General features: G+C 32.3%; 1 protein-coding gene across 8 annotated transcripts in view; it reads right to left on the minus strand.

The window, feature by feature from the left end:
* The window catches only part of Nova1 (NOVA alternative splicing regulator 1), a 143570-nt gene that overhangs the window by 35192 nt on the left and 88539 nt on the right, over positions 1 to 19839 (minus strand). The window contains exon 1 of one of the 8 annotated variants that reach the window (XM_033765107.1): positions 16242 to 16311. The exons of the other annotated variants lie outside the window; for them this stretch is intronic. The gene's annotated coding sequence lies outside the window, so the exon portion shown is untranslated. Of the gene's footprint in view, positions 1 to 16241; positions 16312 to 19839 lie in introns of those variants that run through there. 8 annotated transcript variants of the gene reach the window in all.

The raw sequence follows: 19839 nt of genomic DNA on the forward strand, positions 1-19839 counted from the left end.
ACATAGAGAAAATATCAAAAGCAAATAAATGCTATAGAGAAAATTAGAGGTCAATAAAAGGCTGAACAAAGATAAAAAGGAAAGTATGAAAAGGACTTTGCTATTTCCTACTGTATTTGAAATATCTAAGCATAGGGTCTGGAACATAAGATGTTCAGCAAGCTTTTTCGAATAAATGAATTAACTCTCTGAGTATAGATTTTCTTTAGTTTGAACATACATGTACAAATTAATGATTAATGTCCAAAGCCATTTTATCTACAAAATATCTGTAAAGGCAGTTAAGTCTACTTGAGTTTTTAAGATCAATGTATGAATATGTTTGAGGAAATGATACAAAACCATGTTATAAATTACTGTATCTTTATGTCTATAAAAAAGGGACTCAGTAAAAAGACCTTAGGCAAAAATACAAAAAATAATTCAATAGTTTATTTTTATTTAAAGAATAAACATATAATTTACCTAAGTAAATAAGGTTGAGAAAAAAAGATTTTTTCTGTCATTTAATGTAAAGTATAAAAATTCTATAAACTTGAGATCTATTTCAAGACAAAATGTGTCTGTTACAGAATAAATGACACACCCTATTGAGCTGATCCACAGACAGTATTTCAAATTGTTACCTATGATGAAAATTATTGAGTATCTTATTTGATTACAAAAATCACATCAGTGTATACAGGTCAAGCATCTTTAATTCAAAAGTCCAACATCTGAAATCCTATAAACCAGAAACTTCTGGAGTGATGTGGAAAACTTGCAGACTTCGGAACATTTCAACTATAAAATTTTCAGATTAGAAACATTCAACTAGTAAAATCTATGAAAATGTTCTCAAATCCAAAAATATGTATAATCTGAAATGAGATATTTCTAGTTTTAAGCATCTGGATACGGGATACTAAACCTATACTCCTACTTAGAATATAATTATCTTAGGATAAAAATGCAGAAACATTCAATTCATAAGAAATAAGATTGTCATTCAAAAACATCACATCTGGTTGCAAAATATCTCACAATATAACACTGACATAACAGTCTAGTATCATATTTATTAATACTTCGGTGATAATCTATAGACAGCATTTTGGAGCTCAAAAATAACTTAAGAAAATCGAAATGCTAATTCATTTTCTGATAGGCAAAAGTGGACCTTTAAAATAATACACTGTATTTAAGTGATTTTTTCAGTTTAAAAAAAAGCAACTTAGTATGCTAAGAAATTACTAATTCCAGATAGCTCAAAGCCCAGAGGGGCAAAATTTATTTCTTCCAATGCAACTTTAGCTTCTACCATTTCAAGGAATATGTCCTAATGTATTTTGTATTTTCAAGTATATTTAATATTTTCTTAATGTTTGGGGTTAATTATATAGTTCTGAGCAATAATAAAGTAGAAACCTTGAGATGTCCTTATGAATTTATGTGTATTTACACAAATGGTGCTTTCACCCCTTTTCTTACTAGTATTTATTTGTTATACATTATAGAAATACTCATCATGGGGAATTAATAGATAAACATATCACATCTTGATCTTTTTTACATGGGGCTCTGAGACAGCTATGTCTTTTTTAATTTCCCCCTTTCCTTGGCTGTCACTTATTCCTGATATTTGTTAGAACATCTAATTATAACAGAGTCCTCTGCTTATAATCTTCAATGGGTTTATAACCAGCCAAGCAAATTTGTTCAAATTATATAAGCTATTAATAAATCTTCTTATTAACAACCATAGAGAATTCTTGACTTTTGTAAAATCTAATTAAGCTAGTTTTTTTTTTGGGTGGGGCGGAAAACTTTATTCCAAATTTGGGGTCAGTATCAATAGATAAAATATTACCTTAATTTTTTCAATGTTTAAAACTGTATATAGGTATCTGAGTGTATTTTCTATAAAAAGGAATTTGCAATGAATTGTTTCAGTATCTTCAATCTACAATTATGGTAATTACTTGCCCTACACATTTATGATTTAAAGAAGTGTATACATTAGCTCATCATCTTTCTTTTAGTTTAATGATTAAAAGCACAGACAGAATTAATCATTAGTGGCATCTAATGTTAGGTTTATTCTGTCATTAGTATGAAATGTGAATTATTTAAAAACTGAGAACAAAAGTAATAGCAATATTAACAGATAAAAACCAAAGAATGCTCATACATGCTTTCATTTAAATAAACTTTTTTCAACAGACCAGGTTATGATTTCTTTCCTGTGCCATGCATAATAGTCGATATATGAGAAACATTCATTCCTATTATTCCTGTTTATAAACAGATGATTTATGTGCATTTCTTAGGTTACCATGTTTACTGCAATAGGGATATCAGCAAAAAATCCATTTAAGGAAGTTCACGTGTTTGCTAGATGTAGTACAGTTGCACAGTCTCTCAGGAGAAAACATATCTTTCACTCATTTAAAGAAATGAAGCAGTGGCATAGACCTGTAATCCTAGAGCCTAGGTTGAAGGAGGATAATATGCCTGGGCAACTTAGCAAGATCCTATCTCAAAACAAAAAATTAAAAAAGGCTGGGGATGTAGCTCAGTGGTAGAAGTTCTTTCAGTCCACTCAGTGAGACACAAATGTGCACGCGCACACGCACACACACACACACACACACACACAATGGCTAAATGAAAAAATCTAAGCAATTTTATAACTTGCATATGAGAATATTATTCTTAATGCTTTAAATAGTGATTATGCTTCCTTATGTTTACACATCAGCTTATGATTCATACAAAAACATACATTATGACAAATAAGTATTCAGTACTATAAGTATTCTAGATTTGTGACTAGATCAAATAAATGCTGTAAGTCTAAAATATATACCACTTATTAGACACTGTATAAAATTTTAACCATATGTGCATTGATGGCTGAAATGTTTTAGATGTACTGGACAAATGTATTTAAAGTTAATTTCACCTGTGGAAAAACCCACAAAAATACATTAATTTATATTAGCAATATAATTATACATTATGTAATACATAATTTTATAGACATACATAGATATTCACACATATCAAATCTTATGTAGATCGAGTACTCACAATAACCAGGACAGGTAACCTTATGTTCAATTTATGGATACGAAATTGAAAGCAATACCGTAAATGCTAGGATAAGGGCCTGCCAAATAACGATCCGCTTCTCAAGAACACCACATACTGACTGAAAACGTAACACTAAGCCTGGCAGCCAATTAAAATATTTAAGAATGTAACATTTCAGTTAATGGAAAAATAATTTTCAGCCAAGACTAAATTTTTTAAAATATACAAAGTCATGTTGCTAATGTTTCTTTGCAGTTTTATTCTAAATCTGGCATCAAAATGAGAGAAATGGTTGACTCATTTTGAAGAGAAAAGTACATCATGAGAGATGGTTAATAACTGTGTGCACTATTAATATTTTTTATAATATGTTTTCAAGTCAACCAATGAACTTATAAAATTGTCATAAAATTCAAATTGTAATTTCAGCTCTTTATTATTCTAAAGTTATGCACATTTAATAATACTTTCTATCCCACAATTATGGAAGGCAAAATGCACTATGTTAAGCACAGGCCCTGTAGAAACAGAGATCACAGGAATTGACATCTATGGCACAAAGTAGTAATTACTTTTTTTCTACAGGCAACTAAACAGTCTATATGAAAATGTCTCTATTGTATTTTTAAACTGTAAAAATTTGCAAAATGCCATAAAACATGCTTGAGTCTCAAGGCAACATAGTGCAGGTTTGAGTATTTGGTCACAGAACATTTAACATTAAAATATATCCAAGCAAGCCAAAGCATAAGTGTATAGTTTTCACAAAAAATCAAAAAGATACGCATTCTTCAGCAACTTGAGAAAAGAGGAAACAAATGGCAAACAAATTAAACACTGTTTGGGCTGGGTGTTTAGCTCAGTGGTTCTGCCACCTGTCTTGCAAGCACAAGGACCCGAGTTCAATCCCTAGTACCCCCCCCAAAAAAATCAAATTAAACACTGTTTAGCTCCATAATACTAGTTTGATCTTATGAATGCAAATGGCATATTAATTTAGACATTCTCACAAAATACATTATCTGCACAGATTTTAACATCTGAAGAACCTTGAAAACACATATCTGAAAATTTAACAATGACAATTATTCACATATATATTGTATTTCTTGATTCGAAGATCTGAATCAATGCAGAAGCTCATAACAACAGTTGGTCATTCATCCTTAATACAGTTATATTATAAATTCAAGATCATTGCTACAATTCAATTCTAGTTTGGTCTATATTACTGTCTTTTAATTTTTAACATGAATTATATGTATATAAAACTGCCAAGACAAAATTCCATTATAGTTTAATTATATTCTTATACATACAAATAAAAAGATATTTGCTGACTTGTCACCATCAAATCATGGTTATAATTTCTGACATTGATTTCCACTCTTAATTTCTTTTTTTTTTGTTTTGTTTTGTTTTGTACCAGGGACTGAACTCTGGTCCTTATGCTTGCAAGCAGGGGGCAGAACCAATGAGCTAAATCCCCAGCTCCTCTACTCTTCATTTCTGCTGTAAGAAAAATATTTAAAGATCATGTGGGTCTCTTTCATGTACTAATGGAAATTTACTTGCATAATTTTGCAGACTACACTTGGGAGCTGTGGAAACACTGCAACAAACATGGAGTACAGAATCATGCTCAGAAACTCAGAAGTATGATCATGGTGAAAATCATGTGAAGATAATGAAGCACACCAATAGGCATATGCAAGCAGGGCAACAAACTGGAGAACTGTTACCTATAAACTGAGAGAAAAGCATAGCTATCTTTGATGATAATCCCATCTTTAACACATAACAGTTATCATCTTTGAGAATAGAGATTAAGTAGTAACTATAACTTATTTTCTAAAGAGAAATTATTTAGAGAATGACCCCTCCTTTATAACAAGCCCATAGTTAACAATAGGAATGCAAGGTCTCTAGGTACCCAAGTTTCAAAAAGGAATAAATTATTAATGCCAGAGTACAATTAATAAGTCTCAAATTGCTGATCAAATGCACTAAAAATAAAGGCAAAGGAAGTATGAAGAATCATGACCCTGTAACATGCCGAGTAGAAAAACGCACATATAAATGTATAAAGCTTGGGAAAATGACAAATGCTAAAAGCATATGGCATTTGCATTAAAAATTAAAAGGTTTTCATTTGGGGCACAATTTACGTGTGTCAAAATATATAATGACAATTAAAATATATTTTTTAATGTTTCGAGGTTCTTTATTTTTAAAATAACTGATAATTTTCAGTTATACAATATCCTCTTTTATGTTAGTGACATAGTTAGAATGACATTTTCTTGGGAATTATTACTTTAAATTTATTGATTTCTGGTTTGTTTTCCATAAGAAATTGTAGAACATCTTGACCAGTCTAAAAGAGATTTTATAAATGTATATTTTTCTTCCCAAAGCTATTGGATTTCTTTCCCAGAAGTCCTACATTTTTTAAAAAAAAATTTAAATTGAATTTATTGGTACATTCTAGGTAGATAGTACAGTTACATGCATTGCTGGGATTTTGTACCTTTACATGCCAGGCCTTGGTTCTCATTTTTTTCCCCTTGTCCCCACCCTCCCTTCACCCCGTCCTATTTTACTTGTAACATAATACTGGGCATTTTAAGCATTTTAAGTATATAATTCAGTAGTATGTTATATTCAAATTGTTGTCCAAGCACTCCTATTTCCCAATTTTTTCATCATCCCAAATATGAGCTCAATTATTATTAATAAATAAATCTTCCAATATACCCTGGTAACCTCTAATCTTTCCCTTCTTGTGCTTCTTTCTAGTCTACCTATTTAAAATAGGTAGACTAATACAGTATTTATTTATCCTTTTGTGCTGGCTTGACTATGATGTTTTTAAGGTGCATTCATGCTATAAAATATATTAAAACTTCAATCTTTTTATGGTCAAGTACTACTTCGTTCCATTTTATGTATATACCACATTTTTTTTTCATTTATCTGTTTGTAAACATATGGTTTGCGTCCACCTCTTGGCTGTTGTGAATAACGCTGCTGATAGTCACGTTCTTTTTCAAGACTATCTTCTCATTGGTGCATTTTGTAATTGATTCTTTTTTCTTTCTTTTTGGTACCTGGGATTGATCGAACTTTGGACTTTGTACTTAGAAAGCAGGCTTCAGCACCACTGAGCTAAATTCCAGGTCCCTGACTGTCATTTCTGTTGTAAATTTTTGTTGTTGTTGTTGTTGTTGTTGTTGTCGTTTTTTGGTACCGGGGATTGAACTCGGGTCCTTGCGCTTGCAAGGCAGGCCACCGAACTGCTGAGCTAAATCCGCTGAGCTAAATCCCCAGCCCTTCTGTTGTAAGTTTTTAGAATTTCTGCTCATTCTGGATTTTAAATTTAAAAAAATTAGTATGTAATTACATTTCCTGTGGGGAGCTCATATGTACTTATCTTCATTTTTTTTTCTTTTCCTTCCCTCCAGCCCTCCTCTCTCCATTTATTTGTTCCTTCCCTTTTCGCAAAAGATTTATTCCCTATTTCTTATTATCTTTTATTTGTATTTTGGGTTTCTAATATAAAAGAAACCATATGACATTTAAGCTTGTGTTTCTGCTTTATTTCACGAAGCATTATGGTTTTTCCTACAAATGATTCAAGTTTATTCTTTATCGAAGAGTAGTACTCCACTGTATATAAATACCACCCTTTCCTTATGGATTCGTCTGTTGATAAGTCTTCACTTCCAAGATTTAGCTACCAAGAATTGTGAGCTGCAAACATGGGTATGAATGTATTACTGTAAGATACAGTGACACCTAGAAGAGGAATAGCTGGATCAACTGCAATTTCTATTTTTAGTTTGGATATTAAATTCTTATGGGGGCTGGGGATTTAGCTCAGTGGTTCCGCCACCTGCCTCCCAAGCACAAGGATCCGAGTTTGATCCCTGGTACAAAAAACAAACAAAAAATTTCTACGGTTGATTTGTAAGATTTTCCCTCTGTTTTGCAGTTATCTTACTTCTTTGATAATTTTTTTCAGTGCACAGAAATTTTACAATTTTGACGAGATCCAGTTTATTGTTTTTCCCTTTTGTTGTTCCTGCTTTTTGCAATATTTCAAAGTTATTTTCCAAATCCAAGGACACAAAGAACTACCTGTATTTTTTTTTTTTTGCTAGAGTTTTATGGTTTTCACTCTTAGATTTAGATTGCTTTTATTTTTATGTAGGTCCTTCTGAGTTAACTTTTATTGGTGGGTTGGAGGGGTTCTTATTAAGTTGCACAGGCTGGTCTCATACTCTTGGGTGATCTCCCTGCCTCATTCTATTGAGCAGCAGAAACTGCAGAAGCCTGACACTACACCTAGCACTGCTGGGTTAATTATTGTACCATAATATGCAGCAGGGTTCTGATAATATTCTTATGCATATAGAAATTGTTTTCCCAGCACTATTTATTGAAGAAAGTGGTCTCTTCCCACTGAAGAGAGCTGGTACTCTTGCAAAAAATTAATTTGTTATCAATACATAGTTTATTTCTGGACTCCAATAATATTCTACTATCCTATATGCCTATGTTTATGCAAGCAAGAGTCTGTGTTGATTAGTGTAGCACTATAGCAAGTTCTGAAATCAGAAAATGTTAGTCCCCAGTTCTGTTTTTCTTCTTTTTCAATACTGTTTATATTCAGAGATCTTTGTAATTCCATATGAATTTAAGGATCAGGTCTTCCACTTCTGGGGAAAAAAAGCTTTAATATTTTTGTAGGAATTAAAATGAATCTATAGATCGCTTTTAGTAATACTGACACTTTAATAATATTCAGTCTTTCTGCCCAGGAAATGGGGTGACTTTCATTTCATTAGAACTTATTTTTCACCTCTTTATTCAAGGTATTGTATTATTTTAGATGTCACTTGAAAGGAATTGCTTTGTAACTTCCTTTTCAGATAGATGATTGCTAGTATATAGAAACATTTTTTTTCTTATTCCATACAAGTTTGCTGAATTTGTTTACTAGTTTTAGTAGCTTTCTTGTGGATTCTTTGGAGTTTTCTATTTATACCATCAATTTATCTACAGATAGAATTTTACTGATTCCAATTAAGCCATCTTTTTGTTTTTTTGTTCCACAATTTTGGCTAGAACTACCAATATAATATATAGCAGTGGTGAAAAAAGAAATCATTATCTTCTTCCTTATTACAGAAGAAAGCTTTCAGTAATTACTATTATGATGTTAGCTCTGAGTTTTCCTTTTATTATGCTGACAAATAATTGGCAATATTTTATCAAGAAAGAAATTACAGACTCATTACTAATATATTTTGGTGTTCAACATTCTTTTTGGGCATTAAAGTAATTCTAAGATGATACTTAGACAACAAAATATCTTATTTAAATAGACAGCATATCACAATATATTAGGTTAAAAAAAGGTGGCTTTCTGGCTGAAGGTAAGAATAGATGTTGTTCAAAATTCTTCACCTCATTTGTTAAAAGAGACATTTTATACAGATAGATAACTGAATCTTTATATTATTCACTAATGAGAAATAAATAATTACTAATGAAAAAATACCAGAATATTTTAAGAGTTCTTAGGGCTAAAGTCGAGGCATGAATATATATGGTACATCTATTAGATACCAGTTTGACTGCAGCTGTGAACACGTGATTGTGTTTCTGTGACACTGTGAACTGAATTTAGTTGACTTACCCACTTTAATTTTAACTTTTAAAAATATATGCCTCAGAATATTATAAATGGTTCCCATACCTCTGTAGCTCCAATTATTCTTTTGTATAAGCCTGTATCTTTTACCTCTTTTATTCTGAATTATTACGAGTGAGGCTTGTCATAACTGAAGGAACCAGAGGTCAGATATTACTTGAGACACAACAGACAGCTATCCCGTCAGATGCATCTACACACTGCCATAGAAAAACATGATTATTTACAAGCTCAAAACCACTGACTATTTGGACAGACCCACCAACTTCTAATCCCCTTGAAGACAGATTCTTGGACTCCTGGTCACTCACTGGCCTCTGATCTATGTGAAGACAGATAATTGGCTCTCTGCCACCCTCTGGCCTTTCCTTCAAAATGGATCTCTGAGTTTTTGGTTTCCTATCTTCAATCCATGCAGTCTGGCTTGCTGCCTCTACTCATTAACCTGCTCCCTGTGAATAAGTCCTTGAGTAGCCCTTAGTTCATTTCGGCCAACTCATCTCCCTCCCGTTAGCTACCACAACTCTCTAGTATCTCACTATCTTTATTCTTGCCCCTATCAAAGACCACCAAATAATATCAAGGACTAGACAAGAACTGTAGCATCATGTCATTAAAATAACCTGGACTAGAACACTTATCTGCCCATCTTCTCATAAGAGGCCACCATTCCTCTATATGTTATCAGAAATCTAAGATTTTTCAATCATCAAAAGTACACTTTCACCTCAAAGTCTCTATGTTCCTGAACCTCACCTAATTCCCTACCTCTTTTTTTTTTCTAAACCTCTTCATGGTGTTCTTTGTTATCTCCATTTCAGCATATGTCCCATATTCAAACATCTTTTTACAAAACATTTGTCAGCTTCACTCCTTAGATAAAACCTGGCTGTTCCCCATCTCTTTGTATATCATAACTACCATCATGTTTCTTTCCTCTCAAATGCCCAGTTACTTTGAACCAAAAATATTTGGTTATATTCTTGGGTCCAATTTGCCACTTTCTTTTTTTCTTTGCTATCATTTTTTTTTGTTTGTTTTTGGAAACAAAGATTCAAAAAGTAAATACAATGGCAGAGTAAAAGCGTTGCTAAAGTTTTCAGTCAAGACAGAACGACAGGTATACTGCTAAGGTACAAGCAATGAAGAAAAACATCAAAAAGGAAAAGAAAATGAGAAAATGAAACAATGGAAATAAAGTATTTGTAAATAGTGAAGGGAGGAGGGGTGAAGGGAGGGCAGGGGAATGGGGAAAAAATGAGAAACAAGACCTTTCATGGAAAGGTACAAGATCCCAATGATGAATGTGACTGTACTGTATACCTGAAATGTACCAATAAACTCAATGAGAAAAAAAAAATTAAAAAAAAGAAAGACAAGAAAAACATCCAGAACTTTCATGTTTTATATTTTCTTTCCATGTCTTCTTATGGAAACACTTTCTTCTTTTGGATTCCATGTTCCCACTCCCTTCTAAGATAATTCTCACTTATTTCCATGACTGTAAATATCATTAAAACATATTACATATTAATTCAGTCTCTTTCTACTGACACTTTCCCAGTCCAAGCCATCATTGTCTCTAAACAGGTCCTTTGCCATAGTTTGCTAATTACCTGCTTCTTTATTGCTCTTCTATCTCTTACTCCTTGCTCAGAGTAATCTTTAGAATATATAAACCATAAGTACTTTACTCATTTACAATCATTCTAATGCTAGAGTCAAATTTAAACCCTTTACTACAGCTCCCAAATCCATCAAGTTTGGCCTCTGCTTAGCTCTCAGCCCTCATTTCATGTTACTCTATCTTTTTCTATACTCCAGGGAGTCAGGTCTTTTTTAGTTACTGAAACATGCCAACCTCGTTCTCACTTAGGCCCTTTTTCCCTGCTGATCTCGATCCTGGGAACGCTGTTCCTATGGCTTTTCCCACGGCAGCTTCTTTCTTACATACAGGCTTTAGCTCAATAATATCTGCCAGACAAGTCTTTCCTAACAACCACACAGTAGTCTATTCCCAGTCACTGCTGTCACTATATCCTTCTTCACTTTCTCCACGACCTTCACCACTCTCTGAAAATGTTGTAATAGGTTTACTTCATTGTTTGTCTCTTTCTGATGCTATCAAAGGTCAAAGAAGCAGGAACTTGAACTGTTTTGTTCACAGGTGTGTCCCCAGCCCAGTACTTAGCAGACTGATAATAAATAACTATTCATTTATTAAATTAAAACTATGGCCTTGAATGACCCACATTAAAAAATATTAATCTGGATTACAAAAAATACAAAGTAAATGTCAAAAGAAGAGGGAAAATGAGTATGAAATGACACACAGAAAAACAGACTATGATTAGACTCTTTACTCTTTAGGAGGGTTCATTGTCACATAATACTGCATTAAATATTATGATTTTCATAATGCATATAATGAATATACTTAATTATATATGCCATGAATATATACTAATGAATGCCTATGGCATGTATTCTAGAAATTGTGTTCTACTGTCCCATTAGAAATACTGAAAACAAATCAAAGCTGCCTTAAAATACTGCTCCATATCAAACCCTAAAATTTTAGTTTTGTCATAAATTGGAATGCAGCAAGTATAAATTGTTGGGAAAACTGTCATTAACTTTTCTTACCAAATTCTGTTAGATTATAGAACTAAGGAAAATATTAGTATACTGAACATAACCAGTTCTATGTAAAAATTGAGATATACAAGTTTGAATAAAATTTTTTTCTACTTAATAGGTGAAAACAAAGTGCTAATGTGGGATTTTTCTAAAGGACAAAGTAAATATATTATTTATTTATTCAGTGAGTCTCTAATAGGTCCAGATAAACTATTATTTTACAAATATATATAAGTCATTGACCAAAATATTGTGAAAATACAATTTATTAAATAGTAATTTTATTGAGTGAACCTATTCCTACTGTTTTCTTACCATAACGTTAAGATTAGAGACACCTATATATGCTGTAAGCAGATGCAGTACATTATCACATGTAAATACCACAGCAATATAAAATCATAACACAAATTTGACAAGAATTTATAAGAATCTTACATCTTGTGAAGACCTACAGCAGAGTCCTGAAAGGTTGGTCACAGGAATATTACAGCAAAGTTTTTCAGGATTGATTTGAAAGATATAAACATTTAAAACTATACCTTCAATATCCTTGTAAGTATTTTAAAATAGAGATAAAAAATGTAAACCTACACACAAAACCATGTAAATTGGTAGGATAAAGCAACTGTATTTTTTGTGTGTGTTTGTCTAAGTTCTAACAAAGCAGGGGAGAAAGCCCCTACTGATAGAAAAATTTTACAGTATGGGGCACTATTTCTTTAGGTGCTGCACAGAAAAGGAAAGCAGTAAAATGATATACAAATTCCATGAGCAACATTAGTGTGTAAACTGCAAAAAATATTCCAAAGTGTGACCACTTTTAATATGGAGAAAATGTGTATTCGATTTTAAGCATAACTGCATTCTGCAGGCATGGGTGTTAGCAAAAGATGAAAATGACTTCAAGTTTGTTGGAAATTTACTCTTTTGTAGAAATTCAAGTCAGGCTTCCTTCATATTGTATTGCTATATGGCTATGGTAAGGAGAAACAAACTGAATGGATGCAGCTTATAATATGCTTTGTATTAAGTACAAAGACACTTTATTAGTTATACTCAATTCAGACATGGACTCAGGTTTAAAGTCCTCAAATCATAGTATTTGATGAGTCTACATAAATTCTTCCACCACGTATTTATCAATATATTCCTATTTCCATGGCAATTCCCTCTTTCATGTAGGTTTGTATTTGTTTTTATTCTCTTCTTAGATGTTCAGCTTATGCACTCCATCTTTTTACTTCACAGGTGTTATTTATCTTTTAATACTCTGGCCAGTTTTTTTTTTCCAAAATATTACAAGGTTTGTATAGTGTAGGTCAAGTGCTCTTACCCACAATATTCTGGAGTTCCCTAGACAACAAAAACCATCCACTATTTTAAATGTTTATTCACCAACTTGCCTAGCTCACAAAAAATGTGATGTGTATACACACACACACACACATATGTATAATATTTAAGGAATATATATGTGATATATATATATTCCTTAAATATTATACATATACATACAGATATGTATAATATTTAAAGAATATATGTGATATATATATTCCTTAAATATTATACATATATATGTATATGTACACACACACAAACACATTTATGGAGAGAGAGCTCACCCTTATACATAAAGCATCCTTGCACACATGAACATTGTGACAAAATGAATCCATGTGTGTATATGAGATTTAATAACTGGCTCAATATTTATTTACATAAACAGCAGGAAAAGCTTAGGGAGTGGGTCACAATCTGAATTCTAAGTCACAAAAAGCAAGAATTTACTAGCTAAATATGAGGTAAAAGAGGACTATTTTAGGACCAGAAAACTGAAGTTTGCAGAAATGTTAATGAGAAAAAAATCATCAGAACTGTATCTCACGTAATAGGGTCATATGGGAAAAAAGATCAAGGGGAACAAAAAGAGATGAAAATGGACAGACAGAAGTGACCCAGAGAATATACAATATTTCTTCTACAGAAGGAAAAGTGAGAATTACCCATTGAGAAATATGATCAGACTTGAAAAACTTTTGAAGTTATTTCAAGAAAACTTAAGAATTACAGGAAGTATTGCCTAAAAAACAATAGGGTTAATCATCGTGTTTTAATCTAAGGTAGAAAACAGTAAATACAATATTTTTTTAAAAGTGTTAACATTTCCAAATGGCTGCACAGCACTCCGCTAAGTATGTTCCATACAACACCTGTTCTATAATATATTCCATGAAAAAGGGAATCTATTGACAGGGAAATCAACATATAATACCTTCCTTGCCAAATGATTCTTAAGACATATCAGCATATTAAAATATGAACTTCTAAAATAAATTATTTGAATTTTATTAACATTTTTCTATGCAGGGCACATTTTTACATCTAAAACTTATTACGATCCTAACCATATGATATTTTACAGACATACTCTAAAATTAAATGTCACAAATCAAATTTGCTTTAAGTACTGACCTCACAATTTTTTTAAAGACAGTAATTCAATGCTATTTGTTGAACATATAGCCAAGACTTTTAAAAAAGATATAATAAATACCACCTTAAGTTTAGGCAGGATCCTTACTGATTATCTCTGGTGTGAAAAAGTAAAAGTGTAAATAAGGATTAAAATGTATAGTTGATATTGTATAATAGGAAGAAAAGTCTAAAAGAGTAGAGGAAGTGCGAGGAGTAGGAGAAAGGTAAAAAGGGAAAGGAGAAATACTGTGAACAGGAAAAACATGGAAACAATGTCTTCGTAAACAGGGAAGGATGGAGAAGCTGAGGGGAGGGCTGGGGAATGGCGCAAAATTAGAACCTGAGAAGTCATGTATAGGTGCAAGATGCCAATGAAGACTGTAACTGTGTTGTATACCTAAAATGTATCAATAAATTTAATGAAGATAAAAAATGATCTAGATGCAGAAAAGATAAAGGGACCATATGATGGAAAACAGCTGCAGAGGTAGGAGGGGAGAGGAGTTACAAGTGGATTCAACTGCATGTGACCTATTACGAAGCCCATCTACAAATGTATGCATATGCGCTATGAGTAGCATTAGCGAGTGACGTACAGAAACAACTTTGCCTGTCTCTTAATTAAAAGAATCACTGGAAATCTATTGAATAGAAACAATAAAAATATTGTTTTAAATGTTGGTAATACATTTTAAGTACAAAGGAATCATGCCATTTTAATGAAGCTTCCTAAGAGAGGTATGGTGTTAACATTAATTTTGAATTTTAATTAAAAAGACACCAGCTGGGACATAAAACCACAATCAGAATAATTACCATGAAAAACACAAAAACAGTAAATGTTGGGAAAGATGTGGGGGGAAAAGAAACCCTTCTCCATTGTTGGTAGGAATGTAAGCTAGCGTAACTGTTATGAAAATCAGTACAGAGATTCCTCAAAAAATAAAATAGAAATTCTATTTGACTCTCCCAGGTATGTTTGCAAAGGAGTGAAAGATACTGTAATAGATTATCCCTTGAAGCAGCTTATATGTCCATCAACAAACGAATGGATGAAGGAGACGTGGCATTTATACACAATGGAGTATTACTCTACCAGGAACAAGTATAAATCCGAGTCATCTGTAGGAAAATGGATGCACTTTGAGACCATAATGTTAAGTGAAATAAATCAAACTCAGATGCTTAAATAGTGCATGGTTTCTCTTACATGAGAAAACCAAAGCATAAATAGCTGAGGAGCAAAATAAAATATAATAGGAAACAGGAATACAGATCTTTTGAGAAAGTGGAGACCAAGAGATGGGAGATGGAAAGTTGAGGAAGGGGTTGAAAAGAATTATGAAGCATCATGTACTTGCACCAACTCCCCATGAGGCATGTAATCACTATGTACTGCAATGTTCACCAATAAAAATGGTTTTACAACTAGAAAACAAAGAGCTAAAGATATCATGCTATAGTCACACCTGCATACCCATGTTAATAGCAGCACAACTCATAATAGCTAACTTTTGGACACAGCTTAGGTGCTAATCAATAAACAAATGAATAACAAAAATAAGATTTATATAATCAGTGGGATACAGTGTTCAGCTATTAAAGAGAACTAAATCATGTCATTTGCAGGAAAACTGATGTAACTTCCTATCTTAATTTTAAGGCAAATAAGTCAGTAACAGAAAGTTAAATATCCCATAAATTCCCTCATATAAGAAACCTGTAAATAAAAATAAAGGAGAGATGGTAGGAAACATAATGGTAGACTTGTTTGACATGGGGAAGGAGGACGAGGGAGAGGGAAGAGTAGCGATTAGAAGAATTTAAAATAATCAAGACGTGCCATATGCATGTACCTATTCCCCAAAATGAATGTAACGAGGATGTGCTGCAATCAGACACTAAAAAAGGGACAGGCATTACTGGTAAGGCATCAAGGCACTGTTGATTCTCTTTAAGAGTTCTTCATTCTCTACTTCAGCAAACTTCCCACAAGCAAAACTGTTGGTATAAGATTTTAAATTTTCATGACTATTTTAAGAAGAATATATTAACTATGCTGTTATAATATTTTTCAGGTATGAAAATAACCAAAAGTTAAGAATTTATTGTGACTCTAAGTATTCTACTATTCTTTTCTCATGTATCAATTTACAGAAATAAAGGGAAGGAAAAACCTGCCAAGTCTTACCATTTTGCATCGTCTTGCAAGAGATGAAGTGGAAGTACTTCTGATTCAAACAAAATAATTAATAAGAATTATGGTGGTAACTCAGAAATGCAATCAAACCCATTTATTAAATACTAATGTGATAAAAATGCTCACCTTTCACAGGAACTAACTGGTTCTTTCTTGTTTTCTTTCAAATTATTTTGTTCAATTTACAGAATCTTTCTTTGGACTCGTTTATTTGCTTCACTAATCAGAGATGGTATATGGATTGTGTTCCATCTTAGAACAAGAGCCTTTCCATTGTTTGTATGTTTCTTGCTAACACATCATGGAATGCAAAACATATGGGACTGGGACCTTTCTTTCATTCTATGGTGCTAAAGATGCAGCTGTTCATCTCCAAGTAAGTCATTGCAGCTATTAAAACCAAAGTAAACAACAACTTTAAAACCATTATATATTATATTCTCATTTTATTTATGATCAGCATTACATAGTTATTATATATTTTCAACTTGCTAAATTATATTTTAAAGAGAAAATATTTCAAATATAAAGTATGAAAAATATTTATTTATATAAAGTATAAAAATATTTGCTACATTATTTATAAAATCAGTTTAAAGACATGGTTTCGGAAAAATAAAGAATTATATAAATCTAGTAAGATTACAGAAAGTGAAAAGTCAGGGAATTTCTAGCTCATTTAAAAATTCACTGAGCTGAAAAGTTCAAATATTGTAAGTAAAAAAGAATTAAGATGTCACATTAATGTACCAACACCCCAAAATGGATGCATAATTATGTACTGCAAACCTGTACTAATAAAATTAAAAATTTTAAAAATTAAATTTTATAAGTAAAATACTTTGATAACTACCACTTCGTAGTAAACTCTAAACAATAAAATTGTGACATTTTTATAGCAACATACTTGAATTCTATGCAAAATGGTCTCTTTTGTGCAATGTAGTTCTCAATGTGTGATTTCATTTATTTATAAAGTGCTATGTTAATATTCTTCATAGCTATTTTCTTCCACTGAGTATAAATCAAGGGTCATAAATCATACGTTTCTTAGTGTCTGCTTAGTCTCCTCTAGTTCCCTCCATCAATATATACGAGTCCTGCTTTTCAACACAGGCTCTCTAGCATTTAACTAATATGTTATTGCTTCTTGATATCCAAAACAATGTCAAAAGGATAAAATCAAACTTAAGGGAACTTGAGACAGAAGTGTTAAATGCTACATTGGTTTCTAGTACTATTCTTCAATACATGCGATATTTTGAAAATCCTTAAGAATAAGGTATGAACCAGGAAGGCTGACACAGGTCTACCAATGGTCCCTTCACTTACTGTCTCTTATACAAATATGAGGTAGGGAAAATATGGTGAATATCTAAATTATAATTATTATAGTAAAAGACACACTACCATTAATCCCCCTCAAAATATTACTCCTTGCTTCACACACACTTATCCCACCATTCTAGTCATTTTTTGAAGCGGCTCTAGAAGCCCTCTGTCATAAGTTCTTTCACTTGTGCTATATGGCTACCTCGGTGACCTCAATCAATTCAAAATGTCTGCATTTCACAACCATTTTGAATTTGAGGGAGATCCAGAAGTCACACAGCACCAGTGCTCATAAAGAAGGTGGATAAAGACACTTGTATGTTTCCAAGAGCCTGCTCTCCATTGTATGGCACTTTGCCACAGCATTCAGTATATTTCAATAACTCATACAGTCACTCATAAAAACAGACTTTCACAATTTCTTCAGTACATGTCAAGAATGATGGGATACGTGTGCTCAAGTTGGGGGGGCCTTTTGAGGGGAATTAACAAACACGTGTCTTTTACTATAGTATTTTTAAAATTTAAACATTCATTGAATATTCTGATCACACTTCATATATATGAACACATATACTAGCACAATATCAGCAAAACAATAGAAAAGGCAGAGGGAAGGATAGAGGAAATACTGACTTAATCATATGGCAAACATATCTAAATTCACATATTAAAAAAAATCAAACAAGGTTCAAATACACCATATTGCTCTCATTAGCAAATTAGAAAAGTTGGATATAGACATATAGAAATGGATATTATAGAAAAATACTGCTAAAATTACAGGCTGAAATCCAGTTCAGTAACAAGTATCAAAAGTATTTTGCTCTACTAATTCCGTTAAATACATTTAACATTGACTGGGAAATGAGTGGAAAAGTTTACATATGAAATACAGTTATTCATGTCAGCACTACCTAGCAGCAATCAAAGTTGACCTAATCTTAAGGTTCAACATCAGTAAGTTAAAGGGTGATTCACTATGATAAGTCAAATAAATTTATGATGTAAATCTTTCCTGGTATCAAAAGATTTATAATCCATTAACTTGTAAAAAATCAGGTAATAGGACAGAAGGGACAGGCACAAATGTGCATTGCTTTATGCATATATTATTCTGTAACTTTTTAATTATAAAATGTCTTAAATAGTTGCTTAGTGTTTACCACGGGTAAAAAAAGATGATTTACTTCAATACGAATGGTAAATCTCTCTTTAAATTCAGAGTTTTTGGAACCAGAACCACCTCAAAAGCATAATAACTATAAGTGAATGTCAAATAACCAGCCTCATGGTCTGCAACAGAGCCGGTAACTATATTATCCAGCAAGCACACATGGATATAATAAAAATATCTGACAAGGACGGTCTTTTCAATTCACAGCAATTATATAATACTGTATATGGTGCTAGGACAACTGAATATTAATGTGGAAGAAGAATCAATCTAGACCCTTATCTCTCATCAGTTACGAAGTGGACTAATAGATGTAAGACATGAAACTACTAGAAGAAAACACAGGGGAAATGCTTCTGAATATTAAAATGGGCAAGGAATCTTTAAATGAGACCCCAAAGACACAAATAAAAGAAAAAGTAGAATGGATTCACATTAAACTAAAAATTTTCTGCTGAGCAAAGTAAACAATCATCAGAGTAAAAAGAAAACCTACAGAATGAGAGAAAATATTTACAAACCAGACATCTGACAAGGAGTTAATTTTCAGAATAAGGACCTCCAAAAATTCAGTAGCAAAAAGCCACCTGATTAAAAATGATTTAAAAATATACTTCCTCAAAAGACTTACAAAAGGCAAATAGGAACACACACACACACACACACACACACACACACACACACACACACAAATGCTGAAGGTTCTCAAGTAGGGAAATGCAAATCCAAACCGCAATGAGATATTACTTGCCTAGTAAGAACGGTATTACCTAAAATACAGAAGATAACAAGGCTGGAAAGGATGTGGAGCTAAGGTAATCCTAGCACACTGTTGATGGGAATGCAATTTATTGAAAGCAGTGTAGAACTTTCTCAAAAAATTAAAACTAGAAGTGACATAAAATCCAGCTTTTTCATATCCTTTGGAAATGATACCAGGCTGCTGAGACATCTGTACTTCCACGTTTTTTTCCAGCATTATTCATAATAGTCAAGAAACAGAAATAATCTAAGTATCTACAAACTGATGAATGGATAAAGAAATGTAGTACATAGCCAGACAAGGTGGCACATACTTACGATTTCAGCACTCATGAGGCTGAGATAGAAGGGTTGATGTGAGTCTGAGGTCAGACTGGCTACACAGTGAGTACATAGTGAGAACCTATCTCCAAAAAGAAAAAAAAAACCCTCAGCAATATATATATATATATA

This window comes from Fukomys damarensis, unplaced genomic scaffold (genome assembly GCF_012274545.1).
Source record: "Fukomys damarensis isolate Sample0158 unplaced genomic scaffold, DMR_v1.0_HiC HiC_scaffold_17, whole genome shotgun sequence".
Lineage (NCBI taxonomy): Eukaryota > Metazoa > Chordata > Mammalia > Rodentia > Bathyergidae > Fukomys > Fukomys damarensis.